Source organism: Bufo gargarizans, chromosome 2 (genome assembly GCF_014858855.1).
Source record: "Bufo gargarizans isolate SCDJY-AF-19 chromosome 2, ASM1485885v1, whole genome shotgun sequence".
In the NCBI taxonomy this organism is placed as follows: Eukaryota; Metazoa; Chordata; class Amphibia; order Anura; family Bufonidae; genus Bufo; species Bufo gargarizans.
In genome coordinates, this window is record NC_058081.1 from 671,651,094 (window position 1) to 671,665,348 (window position 14,255).

Consider the following 14,255-nt stretch of genomic DNA (forward strand, 5'->3'; position numbering starts at 1 on the left):
ACAGTTGTGAAGACATAATATAAATTACATCAGATGACAATATAAAGGCTCTTAGAAGATAGTAGCAGGGTAGAGGTGTGTAGTAACACAACTCTGGGGTGTTACAGATCTGACGGGTTTTCATCTGCCAGGATATAAAATTGTGTCCAGCATTTATGGCCTGATCTATGAATGAGGCCTCAATACAGAAGTGATCAAAGCTTTATATGTTCTCTAGCATCAGGTTATGGTGTTCTGCAGCAGCTGAGGTGTGTTTTATAATGTTCTATAGCAGCTGATGTGTTTATTATGATTTTCTACAGCACTTGAGGTGTGTATAATGATGTTCTGCAGCAGCTGAGTTGTGTATTATGATGTTCTGCAGCAGCTGAGGTGTGTATTATGATGTTTTGCAGCAGCAGAGGTGTGTAGTATGAGGTTCTGCAGCAGCTGAGGTATGTATTATGAAGTTCTGCAGCAGTTGAGGTGTGTATTAGGAGGTTCTGCAGCAGCTGAGGTGTGTAATAGGAGATTCTGCAGCAGCTGAGGTGTGTAATAGGAGGTTCTGCAGCAGCCGAGGTGTGTATTATGAGGTTCTGCAGCAGCTATGGTGTGTATTATGATGTTCTGTAGCATCTGAGGTGTATTATGTATTATGATGCTCTACAGCAGCTGAGGTGTGTATTATGATGCTCTGCAGCAGCTGAGGTGTGTCTATGAGGTTCTGCAGCAGCTGAGGTGTGTATTAGTAGGTTCTGCAGCAGCTGAGGTGTGCATTATGAGGTTCTGCAGCAGCTATGGTGTGTATTATGGGGTTCTGTAGCAGCTGAGGTGTGTATTATGAAGTTTTGCAGCAGCTGATGTGTGCTTTATGAAGTTCCGCAGCAGCTGATGTGTGTATTATAAGGTTTTGCAGAAGCTGAGGTGTGTATTAGGTGGTTCTGCAGCAGCTGAGGTGTGTATTAGGTGGTTCTGCAGCAGCTGAGGTGTGTATTAGGAGGTTCTGCAGCAGCTGAGGTGTGTATTCGGAGGTTCTGCAGCAGTCAGAGAAACATCAGTTGTGACTGGATTAAATCCTTTAGTTTTCTGTATCTGCACTTTGTAAAATGTCCCTGTCCTGTTCCTCTACCAGCACACATCGCACTGTGACCTGACTTTCCAGTCCGTTCCTGACCTCTCACTGTCACCAATCCAGATTCCAGACCAGCTCCGTGAAGATATGCCCCAGGCCCTGTCTGCAGCACAAATAGTAAGTCAGCACTGGGGAGGAGGTGAAGCAGGAGCAGGCACAGTCCATGGGGGAAGGATGACACACTATATAAAGTAGCAGCAGCGGGCACAATTCATCGTGTAAGGCTAGGTATTCACTTGCGATCAGATTTTGGTATTCTTTTCCAGCATTCCAGCAGAATATCAGATTCGCCAGATCCAGCATATGCCAAACACTGCTGGCATCTGCCTGATTCCATTCACAATCATGGGGTCATTCGAAATCCCACATGCAGAGGTGTTTTGCCCTTTGTTTTTGCCAGAATCTGCAACAGAGACTTCTGCTGGAACCTCTGCAGTAGATGTGCATGTACCCTAAGGGGTGCGATGGGTCATTCACAAGGGGGCCAATTCAGATTCTTGCCATGGGGCCCAGTGATTTCTATGTACACCCCTGCTCCTGCCGCTTGTAACGCCATCACATGCTGTAATAGCAGCTGGTTGGTTTCCTGCTGCTGCTTGTTAGCCTCCCGCTGTTGCAAGTTAGCCTCCATGAGGGCTTTCACGACCACCTATGTTTTGTCAGGGGACACAGGTCGTAACCTTGGCGGCTTGATATAAGACTCAATAAATTAAGGAATGTCGCACTAAGACACTGAAACCACACCAGGTGCTCCTGTGAATTGAGACCACTCTCTCAATACAGTAAATTATTTAAAATGAATAAACAGGGCACTCAAGGATAACAGAGACCAGGTACTATAAGCAAATATTAGCTTTTATTACTACAACGAAAAAAGTTGATAAAACAATGTAGCACAATGTATCACAAATATAACAGATAAAACTATGTATCATAAGGATTGTAACATGGGTAAGCTGTAGACAGAGTAAATTGTGTTTGATGACCAGCTGATAAATGTTCAAAAATGCGATCTAAATAGGCCTCTTAGTCCAATGGGAATGACTCCGAAAATAATGTCAGTATTTCATTAACTGCAGTATTTCAAATAAATATGGCGACGTCACGCCAAAGCAATCTAGGTAGCGGCGTCCCGCTCCTGAATAGCTTGCAAAGAGAGATAATCCGTTACCTTTCCTTCGACCTGTTGTTCATCCGATGATATTACTTTGAGCCTTCAGGTGTTTTTACTCCCAGAATATGCCTTTAGTTGTTTTTAGCACTATTCCATCAGGATATTGGGGTCGGCTCGTTTTTTCGGTTGCGGTCGGTTGGTTGGTAAATTCAATGTTTCAGTACAGCAATGGGGTGTAGCACCAGACGCGTTTCGGGGTTCAACCCCTTCCTCAGTGGCATGCTTCACCCCATTACACACCCCTCTTTTATACTGAGTATTCCTTGCTTTAATTGGTCCCATTTTGGTCGTAACTTCCTGTTTGTCAATCAGCTCAGGTGTTCACCCTTGCAGCTCTGACATGAGCATAATGTCTTTTAAAGGAGATTTGTCAAAAGTAGCAAGGCACCAAAAAAAGTCTTTTTTAACGTCTTTAGCAATTGACTGTAGTTCTGCAATTTCATCCAATTATATATCTCTGACTGCCGCATGTTATGGTACAAAAAACGCATCTACACCTTGTGCGTTTTTGATGCGTTTTTGATGCGTTTTTTGTTTTTGCAGTTTTTTTTTTTTTTTTTTTTTTTTTTTGGGTGAATAAGAGCAGAACTAGTTCTACCAAAGACGTATTACTCGTATACAACTTCAAAATTAGAATTAAATTCCACTTTCAGGGGATACTTTGTAACCCAGTAGCTGTTTGCAATTTCATCCAATTGTATTACTCTGACTGCCGCATGTTATGGTCCAAAAAAGCGCATCTACACCTCATGCGTTTTTGATGCGGTTTTGATGCGTTTTTTGTTTTTACAGTTTTTTTGGGTGAATAAGAGCAGAACTAGTTCTGCCAAACACATCTTACTCATATACAACTTCAAATTTAGTGAAAAATTGAGAAAAATTCCACTTCCAGAGGATACTTTGTAGCCCAGTGGCTGTTTGCACCATACCACATACATATAACAAATGACATCACTTGTACAACCTATAAAAAATCAGATTTTCGATTCAGACATATTATGAGCACAAATACAACATTTTAAAATGAAATAAAAAGACTCCAAATATGAGATAAAAAGACTCCAAATACTATATAAAAAGTTAAGATGAGGGATGTGCTGTGGTGGGCACCCATGTCTAGAGGAAAAACCGACCGTATTGAAAACGGTCGGTTAATCGTCGAAACACCGGTGACCACCACCTTCTCATAGAAATCCAAAGAGCTCGAATTCTGCATTGAGCCCCCTGGGCATCAGGGTATCAAGTTCAAAAATTCTTTTAGTTTCCAATCTAGACATCTTTTCTATGTGGTTGCCTCCTCTCCATTCTTTCTCCACTTTGTCAATAGCGAAAAATTTTAGACCTGAAGGGTCCTGATTATGTGTAATTTTAAAGTGGTAAGATAGTGAATGGTTTTCCACTCCCTTCCGTATATTATTTATATGTTCCGAAATGCGTTTTTTTAAAACCCTTTTGGTTCTGCCTATGTATAATCGTTTACACGGACATTCTATGGCATAGATTACATTATCCGTATTGCAGGTTAAACAATCTTTTATTAAATGGCAATGTTTATTGTGGTTAGATACCAATTCGCTGGTTTTTTTCGGAAAAGATGTAACTTTACAATTTTTACAACTACCACACCTAAAGAACCCCTGTAGGCCTATCCAACTTGGAATAGTGGGTTCCCTATTTGGTTGTTTTTTCACAGTGGGTGCCACTTTTAGGCCTAAATTGGGTGCCTTCGTAAAAACAATTCGTGGGTTTACTGGTATTGCAGTGCCTATAGTTTTGTCCTTTTGTAACAGATGCCAGTGTTTGGTTATGATCTGGCGTATTTTTTTATGATCATCGCTAAAGGGCAAGATTACCTGTAACATTTCCTGAGGAGACTCTGAATTATGTATTTTATCCTCAAAAAAGGACTTTCGATCCATGATTTCTACTTGATGTAATGCTTTTTCCAGGACCTCTATGGGGTATTTTTTCTCCAAAAAACTTTCCCTCATTTTATTGGCCTCCAACTTATATTGTGTTTCCAATGTACAGTTTCTTTTTATTCTTCGGAATTGTCCTTGTGGGATATTTAATAGCCAGCTAGGGAGGTGGCAGCTATTAAACAGAATATAGCTATTCTTGGCGGTAGGCTTAATGAATGTACTGCAGATTACGTCTTGATTTACTATATTAATATTCAAATCCAGATATTCTACCTTCTCCTGACTTGTCACTCCTGTAAATCTGAGATTAATATCGTTAGAATTGATGTCCTTTATAAAAGTTTGTAGACTCTCTTCTCCACTTTGCCAGATAAATAAAATATCATCTATATAACGTTGCCAGAGCACCAGGTCCGTCCCCAGCCTTGGCCGTATGGTCTGTCTTTCCCATTCCAACATAAATAAATTAGCGTAGCTGGGGGCGAACCTGGTGCCCATGGCAGTACCCTGTGTTTGCAAATAAAAAACTCCCTCAAAATTAAAATAATTATGATTTAAAATGAAGTCTATTCCTTCTATAATAAAATCTATTTGTTCAGTTTCCAACCTACCCTCTAATATTAATTGAGATCTTACTGCCTGCTTACCCTTATCATGATCTATTACTGTGTATAGGGATTGTACATCTAAGGATCCCAAAATCCAGGTATCCTTAAATTTCAATTTCTCCACTATTTGAATAATTTGTGTAGTGTCCTTTGTATATGACTCTGTTTTTTGGACCCTAGGTTGCAACATTTGGTCTATATACTGTGACAAATTTGACGTAAGGGATCCAATGCCTGACACTATAGGTCTACCTGGGGGATTTTCTTGATCTTTGTGAACTTTTGGTACGCAGTAGAACATGGGTATTCGTGGAGTTTTATTCAATAAAAATTTGTGCTCCTCATCTGTTAAAATACCTTTCTTGTGGCCTCTATCACAGAAGGCCACAAGTTCTGCATAAAAATGGTTGGTGGGATCATTAGGTAATTTGCGGTAGGTATTGGTATCTTGCAATTGTCTTAGACATTCCATATTATATTTTGAAATGTCCTGGATCACAATGGATCCTCCCTTATCTGCTGGTCGTATCACTATACTATTATCTTTCTGCAAGGTCTTGAGAGCTTTTATTTCATCATTGGACAAATTTTTCCGTTTATATTTGGTGGTGTTTTTTATTTTTCGTATATCACATTCTACACATTTTTTGAAACTTGCCATTTCGTGGCTAATTTCATTTTTGGGATATTTTTTAGATCTATTTTTGCATGTTGTATGGATGTATTGATCATTTCTATCAATTTCTCTAGTAGTTGGATTTTTAAGAAAGTACTTTTTGAGACACAGACGTCTTATAAATTTTTCCACCCCTATAAAGGTGTCAAATTTATTTAAGGCAACTGTGGGAGCAAATTTGAGGCCTTTATTTAATAGTTGTTTTTGGGGATCTGTAAGGGTTATAGAACTCAGATTAATAATAGAGTCATTTTCTATTGGATCTAAACTTATCTGCGTTGTCCCCTTTTTCTTCCTGCCTCCTCTACGTATTTGTGTCTGTCTCCCTCGTATGATTTTATCCTTTTTGGGTAATGATGTTCCTGATGGTGATTTGATTGTGCAGTGTAGTGCTCTTGGTAAGGGACATAATGTCTTTGTGATTTGCCTCCTTGTTGGTGATATGGAGTGTACATTACTTGGGGCCTGTTCCTCAAATTGTATTGGTGATCCCCCTGGTGAGTGGTATTGTGTATTTGTGGTTCCTCCTGAGATGGTATGTGTCTTAACCGTGTCCTGTGATGTGGTGGGGTCCTGTCTAAAAAAACCTGCCTATCTTCAAGTGCCTCAAAACGGTTTTGTGTTGGTATTGTGTATTTAATTGTGTTGTGGGGCCTTTCTCTGTCCGTCACATTTTGTCTTTCTTCTGTTAAAATTTCTATAGTTTCAGTGTCTATGGTGGTATTACCTATGTTGGTGATTTGATTATGCCCAATTTTAGGTATAAAATGTAATTTCTTAATTTTCTTTTCCATTATATCTTGCTCTACTTTATCAAGATTATTACACAATTTAGATTGCCAATAGTTAAATTCATCATTTTTTGGCAATTTTCCCATATTGATTTTCATCTCATTAATCCTATCTGTCACTTCATTCAATATTTCTTTCCTCCTTTTCAGGATTAATTCCACCAGGGAAAGGGAATGCTGATGGAGCAGCTTGTCCCATTCAGGCTTGATATAAGACATACACCTGTGCCCGAAAAAAAAAAACTTTTCGGCCTTCAGGCCAGCCTCACTGTGTGTGCACGCATCCTCCACCAATTGTGGGGATTCTCTCTGGTAGGCAGGGTAAGCGGACGGAGGCAAAAAAAAACTGTTTGTAAAACAAAACTTCAGTGTTTATTCACACACAAGGCAAAAACAAAGCGACATGTTTCAGTCTTAGTGTTAGTTCGCACAAAGGAAAGTCCAAATGACAGAACAATCACCTTGTTAGCAGGTTTTTTTTAGCGGTCCACAACAGGCTTTAGGGGGCCTGTTTCCCCGCATGCAGCTCTCAGCCCTCTAGCACAGCACCATGCCCCAGATCCCCAAACAGAGACACTTTGTTGCTGAGCCCAGCTGTCTTTTAAGGACAGCTAGGTGTTGTCAAAACCCGGACCAGCACTTAAAATCCAGTCCGGTGTTTGACCCCACCTGGCTGCAAATCAGCCAGGAGCACACACTGGGAGGAAAATTCCTGTCCTCCCAGACCATACCCTTCACTGTGTCACAACATTTATATTTCTCTTGATGCATTCCATTATTCTATTTGCATTGGCAGCAGCTGCCTGGCATTGGTCACTAAAGTTAGAGTTTTACTAAGTGTACAGTACTTTCGGGTTCTCCTAGGCCAAAGTGTATGACCTATCATTTATCCACATTAAATTTCATTTGTCATTTTTCGGCCCAAGCCTCCAGCTTCCCCAAATCTCTCTTTGCAACGTTATATTATTCACATCTGTGTTGATTACTTTGCAGAACTTGCAAAGTCCAAAGTTTAGGAAAACATTGATTTGAATGAATCTGAATTTCCTTGCGCCTTGTGATAACTACCGTATTTATCGGCGTATAACACGCACTTTTTCCCCCTGAAAATAGGGGGAAAATGATGTATGCGTGTTATACGCCGATATAATGTTAAGAAGCCATGTTTTTACATACCGGAGGTATAACATTAAGACGGCGCAGCGCCTGCCGCAGCTCCCTCCTCATGCGCCGCCTGTCCCAGCTCCCTCTGTCATGCGGCGCCTGCCCCAGCTCACTCTGTCATGCGCCGCCTGCCTGTTCATTCATAAAGTGAGATAAGCAGGCAGGCGGCGCATGAGGAGGGAGCTGGGGCAGGCGGCGCATGAGGAGGGAGCTGGGGCAGGCAGCGCATCAGGAGGGAGCTGAGACAGGCGGCGCATGACCGAGGGAGATGCCGGTCTGCGCCGTCTTAATGTTATACCTCCGGTACTACAGTAAGTACCGTACAGCGCGTCTTCAAGAGATCAGATTGAATGTTTAACAGTTGCGGGGCCCGGTGTATTAGAGTAGAGTCACTGCACCGGGCCCCGCCATGAGTGTCCCCGCCTCCTCTCTCCACACTGATCCATCTGATGGGGGATCTGTAGATGACACTTATGGGGATCTGTGGATGACATAAGTGTCATCCACAGAGCCCCATAAGTGTCATCCTTTTACATTATTTACCTTATAAGTGGTAATAATATTAATAAAAAAAAAGTTCTGAGCTACCCTTTTTTTCCTGAAATTTCCCTCTTAAAATGAAGGTGCGTGTTATACGCCTGTGCGTGTTATACGCCGATAAATACGGTAATCAGTGTTTCCTAAAATGGAGGCTGTACATGTTGCAAAGTGAAAGTTAGAAGCCCGGGAACGTGAGATCACCCATAATGCTGTGCAGCCAGCCAATCCGCAGATAGCCATCCTCTGTGATGTCACAGCCCTATAAAACCCTCATCCTGCACTGTCTCCGGCATTGTCCTGTGAGCTGAGCATAGGGAGGGATGTGGCAAGCGCTAGGGACAGCATTGAGGAAAACTATTAATAAAGAATATTGGTGAGGGAAAGTGCAGGGAGATTGTAGGGAGAGTGCAGGGAGACTGCTGGGAGACTTATTCTGCATCAGTTTTATTAATCTATTCCTACATTTACTTATTCCTACATCAGCAATAAACTAAGATATGTAATTAAATATCAATAAGATGGAAGCCTATACTGCAGGAGATTACAGACAAGAACAGCAATAATGTGCATATTGTGCCCCACCTAACCAGCCAAACCACATACCAGTAGAAGTCCCTGTTTAAAGGTGCATTAAAGGTGTCACGCGGCCATTAACAATGAAGAAGGACAAAACAGAGTGGTCTTCATTATTAAATGAAAGGCAACTGCAGGCTAATTGGTAACACACTCGCCCACAGCAGCCCGTACCCTAAGGCAGAATGAGCTGGGTATACCTGATTTATAGCAATTCGTGATGAATTAATTCGTAATAAATCGACTTTCTTGGCTAACTTCTGTGAAGTTGTAGGGTGGTCCTACTCAGTGATTGACGGGTATCTCCCTATGTAAAGTCAGAGAAGTGAGGATGTCAGTCACTGTGTAGAATCACCCATTAGACTCCTAGGGGATTTAAATGAATAAAATACCAGTTATACAAAATATTTTTACACAAATCGATATACAATAACGGTATAGTGAGTTTAAATTATACCACTATAAAACGGCCAAATGATGTGGCCGTGCAGTACCACAAACAACATGGTAATCAACACCCAAATAGTGCCAATATTTACTATCTATATGACAGTGTTGTATATAACTCAAATCAATCTACCATAGAGTATCTAAATAATACCCCTCTGAAGTCCACAAAGATACCATCAAAGACAACCACTTAGATTCTCTTTAAAAAGTGGCTCCAATAATATAGAGAATCTTCATATACTGCATATTTTACAGTTGAGCAATACTTTTAGATGTTGATTCATTGCCAGAGTTTTGTTTGCTGTCACAATATTAATAGATGACCTGGCTGATGAATTAGCCAAACAGAAGGAGAAGTTCTTGTCTGTCTGGATGCCAGAGCTATCTTCCTTTTTTCTGAGCTATTCAGTACTTTTGTCAACTTAGTTTTTACAGTAGTTTCAACTTTCATCTCCTTTATGGTATATGAAAGGTGTGGTAATAAGACAAGGAAGACTTACTGTTATAATCACAGAATGGTGAAATGTAAGATTAAAGGGATATTCCCCGCAGTCTGGTTCGTAAGAACATGTCAGATCCATTTTGAAACATTGACTTGTTTTTGCTGCATTCATCTCATTGTCTTGGGTTGATGCTTTGTATTTTGATGCAGTTTTAGTAGCAATCAGTGGAAATGGTTTCAGTGAATGGTTCTAGACACAGGAGCCCGTAGTCACATTTAAAGAGGAGCCTGTGTGGTCTCTGTATTTGGCATGTGGCTGGTAACTAAAAGGGAAGAGTTACCACCTTTCTGTAGCCTCTCATGCCATACCATAAATTTAATGGGTCCATTGGTAGGAGGGAACAGAGTATTAAATGGTGACTAAATACAGGGTGAGGCAAACGTCTGAACACTACCTTTTAACTAGTCTAATTTGTAAAAAACTGACTTCCAATGTGTCAAAGTATTAAGTGGGATGGAGGCTGCATTATTTAGTGGTGGAAACATTTTCAGCCGCCATATTGAATTCAACTCAAGTTTTTCTAATTGGGTCATGTGATATATCAGTCTTGGCTAGAACTTACTCAGAAACACACTGAAAGTGTCAGTTTTGAGTTATCTTTATCTGTTTATGAGTTAAGTGAGGTCAATCTTTCTGAACATGCTTTCTATAATGTGTTCTAGGTGGCCACCATTCTGTTGGACGCACATGGTTCAGTCTTAGGTAACATGCTGAAGAACTGCAGGTGATAATTCTGTAGAATTCACCGTTCCAGGTAAGTCATATTGAGCCATATATCTAAAATGCCGAATCCTGTAGTGGTGTGACGAAATATCACCTGTGGTTCTTCAGTGCATTCACAAAGACTGGATTAAAAGTTTTATCCATGTGCATCCTGCAGAATGGCAGCCACATAGAACACATCATGTGAAGCAGATCCAGAAACTTTGACCTCACTTGATTCAATAAAAGATATACAGTACTGTAGGTCAAAACTGACACTCTCAGTGTTTTTCGGAGTAAATTCTACATGAGACAGATATATCACTTGACCCTCTTCCTACTGGAAAAAAACTGAACAGAATATGGCAGACTTCAGAATGGCAGCCGAAAACGTTTCCACCACAAAATACAGCCTCCTTACCAATTAATACTTTCACACATCGGAAGTCAATTTTTCTAGAAATTACAACCAATTAGAGTGTGTTAAGACTTTTGCCTGACCCTGTATTTATACTTACTGTATTTGAAATTAAGGGCAGCACAGTGGGAACCAGGTATGCCCCTTTGATTCTATGAGGAACTTCACAGATCCTGCAGACTCTACTGGTTAATGGGTTGGTGGCAGTGGACAAGTGAGTTTGGGCCCCCTACCTTGCCTCTAAGCCATACAAAATCACCATCATTGCCATGTGTATAATATACATACTAAATGTTATGCTATTTTGGTGTGCCCCTATTAAGTGATTTAAAAAAAAAACCTGTAAATAGTAGTGGCTTTCCTTTCTGATAGCATGTGCATTATATGTCCCTTCATTTAGGTCTGGCACAGGGGAAAACATTAGCCCCATTTGATATGATTATCACTTGTGGCACAGTTGCCAGGGGCACGAAACTGGGCGGTTCATATACATAAAATGAGCAGTTCATGCCATCAAAATCTAATTGCATGGTTATAGTCCTGGAGAAGTCCATACAGTAGGCCTGAAGACTGGGTAGGCTCAAGTTGCCATTAGTGTGCTGCATAGCTACATAGCTGGTAAGGTTGGAAATCAGTATAGCAATAGGACAATCAGAATAAATCCCATCTCCAGGAGTCTAGTACCCATTGTGTACAATCTTATTACTTTCAGGAAAGGCATCCAGGTTCTTTATGAATGTGGTCAATGAATCATTCATCACTATAACCTGAGGCAAAGAGTCTAGTCTTGCTGCTCTTGCGGTATATTGATGGTAAACCCTTCTTTCCTCTAGACATAGAGGATGCCCCCTTGGTTTTGGATCTAGATAGAAAAAGATCAAAGGAATTTCTCTGTACTGTCCAATCATTTCGTACATGTTCCCTAAGCTGTCTTTTTTGACACGTTGAACAAACTCAAGTATGATAACCTGTCTTGGACTGCAATCCACCTGTCATGCCTTCGGCAAGTTTATTGTTAATATAGGTTTAGCTGTCTGTCAAGCTATGTACCTTCACATATAAGGAGGACAGAACACCACCCTTTCCCTAAATTCCCTCCTCTGCACCCGCTCTAGTTCAGTTATGTCCTTCAAAACTGTACCCAATATTCCATATGTGGCCTGATTTGTATAGAGGCACAACTATGACTAGTCATAAGCATTTATGTTTCTCTTGATGCATCCCATTATTCTATTTGCATTGGCAGCAGCTGCCTGGCATTGGTCACTAAAGTGAGATTTACAATCCACTAATATGCATACATCTTTTTCAATTGCAGTTTTACTAAGTGTACATTCGGGTTTCTAGGCCAAAGTGTATGACCTATCATTTAGCCACATTCAATTTAATTTGTCATTTTTCGGCCCAAACCTACAGCTTCCCCAAATCTCTCTTTGCAACGTTATATAGAATTTGAAATAGAACTTGTTTCATCTGCAAATATTGTGCCAGGCAGAATCAAGCCAGGAAACCACAGGAGGATGTGGCAAGCTCCTAGAGGTCTGACTCTACATACAGATGTTTGCTCCTGCAGAAAGCGTTCTTTATACCCTTGCCAACTTAATATAGGAGTCATGGACAGTATTGTTATGATACATGACCCTATAGCTAAAGATTAGTGAAGCGCTTCACTGAAAACACGGATGATACAAGGCATGCATCCTTGGGCCATATCCACGGGATCCAGAAAGAGGCGACAACCATCTGATCCACACCATTAGGGTCCATTCACACTTCCTCAAAATGGGTCTGGATCCGTCCCGCAATTTTGCGGAACAGACCCATTCATTTTCAATGGGGCCTGAATGTGCTGTCCGCATTTGCGGATCCGCACTTCCGTTACGCAAAAAAATAGAATATGTCCTAATGTCTTATTCTTGTCGCCAATTGCGGACAAGAAAAGGCGTTTTCTATGAGAGTGCCGGTGATGTTCGGATCGTAAAACACATACGGACGTGTGAATGGACCCTTACCATGCCAGAAAGTTCTAGGACACGTGGGACGCCGAGAGCACGTTGCCCATACTCTGCAATCTACAGCTCTTCAGTTATGTGGCGAGACAGAGAAGACGCGGATCATAAACTGCTCAGACACCGTGCATGGTATCATTTTACAGCTGACCGGGATACGGGAGACGCTGAATATACATTGTACATACTTCGCTATAAAGTGATAAGTATTCGTCTCCATCATCCGTATTATACCAATAGAGGTAAGCTTACCACCCTAACCAACACATGGGATGCCACAAATGGATGCGCACCTCACATAATAGTGAGTATAACATTTGAAAATATACGGCACTATGAATTGTAGATGAATTTTTGACTAATTAAACTAATTTAACTTGAGGATAGTAGACAAATGGTAATTCATCCAACGATAGACTTCAAAGGCGATCAGGTAGAACTGTATAACAGTATATAACAGAGACTTTTGGAATACTAAAAGCTATCAACTTTATTGGAGTAGCGGCATCAATAACTGCCATATCACCAACAGTACGGGCAAAAATTAGCCACTACATTGGATATCACAAAAGCTGTGCCTTATAGTTGTCTCTTATAGGCTCTTAATTGATACCACTATTTTTTTATCTATTTTTAACTGTTCTCATCTTATGGTTTGAGTGATATTATTAAAGGGGTTGGCCACCATACGCATAAAAAAAAAAGAAAAATGGCCCCAGATAATAACTAAAGCCAACAGGTATTAGTATAATGAGAGCTATACTGTGTACAGTATATATAATGTTTCTAATGTGTTCAGCATAGCATGCTGGAGCAGCTGCAAAGTGAAAGAAAAAATCCCAGCATGCATCACAGCAAGCATCTTCAGAGGAGTGGTCACATGACATCCCTGATCAACTGTGATACCATAGTAACAACGGGACCTCAAGTGTCATTTCATCGCAGATAGAGACGTGATTTTGACGTCCAGGATATGATCAAAAGGACATTAGTCTGGTTTATACATTACCAATATATATCGGCACAAAACTAGTAATACCAGAAGCAATATCATCTGAACTATTATCCTTATATATTCCTCTTATATACTGGTCTACCAAACTGGCAACCACATAAGTGACTTTCACTTAAAAAAAAAAAAAAAAAAATTACCGTTTCTATATTTATAACCTTATTTTTAGTTTTTACCCTTGATCAACTACAGCAAACAATGCTTATGTGATATATTGTCTCTATATATGGTGGATGTCTGATAGGATTAACCCTAATGTTTCAGGGAGATTAGTCACACATCCACATATTTGCATGTGCACTTTATGTTTATAATAAATCTGTATATATTTCTTGTATATATTTCTTGTCACCAAGGTTCCTGGCCTCGGTGAGATAACAACCGGTAATTTTGTGTGTCAGAGGCAGCTGGTGCTCGCTGACACTGTTTTACTTAGTGTGGCTGTAAAGCCAATCCGGGCCGGTTATTATTGGGAGCAGCCAAAGAGCAGGGTGGGCGGCTGTTCCCCACGTCCAGGCCAGGTTTTGGGCTGGGGTTTAAAAACCCAGCCAGCAGCTCAGCTGGGTGTGGTATGGTCCTCCAAGTGATAGTGGAGCTGTGGA